Raw genomic sequence first — 745 nt, forward strand, 5'->3', positions numbered from 1 at the left:
TGGCTCAATAAAATAGTATAATTATCTACTATTTGAGTTTGTTTTTTTTACCGCACCCGGACCATATTCCATTTATTTTTTTTAACATTTGTCGTCACCCTCTCACACGCTTTCCTCTTCTAAACATTTTAAATATTTTCTACTTTTTATTTTTTACCCATTTGTAACGTTTCCTCTAAAAGAACACTTCGTCATCTCCGTAACGTATTTTTTAATTCTGGCCGTTCGCGGCGCAGAACTCACTTGACGGTAAGATTTCAAGCTAACAGGTTCCTTTTATCTTTTATTCTCCTATCTTTATTTTACCCCGCTCCTTTCCTTTTCTTAATTTTCCTTACTCACATTATTAGTTGTGTTCACCATATACCATTAATGTTATGTTTTCTATTTTTTTTTTGGTTTCTATTCATTTCTTTTGTTAAACTTAACCTCATATTTTGCTTCTTTATCTAACATTATGGTTAAATATTTCATTAGTTACATATATTTTCTTTCTCTCAATTTTATTTTTTCTTTCCATAATTTTAATTTTTAAATTATTAATAAATTCCTTTGCATTATATAATTTCAAATTTTTATTTTATTTGCTTAATTAAGTTATTTTTACTTACTTATTCAATTACCTGTTTATACATTTTATTTTCCACTTCTTTCATAACTTTGATTGGAGGAGTTTGTCGGGGGGTGCGGTCAGCAAAGAACAACATAAATAAACAAAACCATATTTATTTATTTTATGCCGACG

This window comes from Halyomorpha halys, unplaced genomic scaffold, assembly GCF_000696795.3.
Source record: "Halyomorpha halys isolate HHAL.00 unplaced genomic scaffold, Hhal_1.1 Scaffold2.1, whole genome shotgun sequence".
Lineage (NCBI taxonomy): Eukaryota > Metazoa > Arthropoda > Insecta > Hemiptera > Pentatomidae > Halyomorpha > Halyomorpha halys.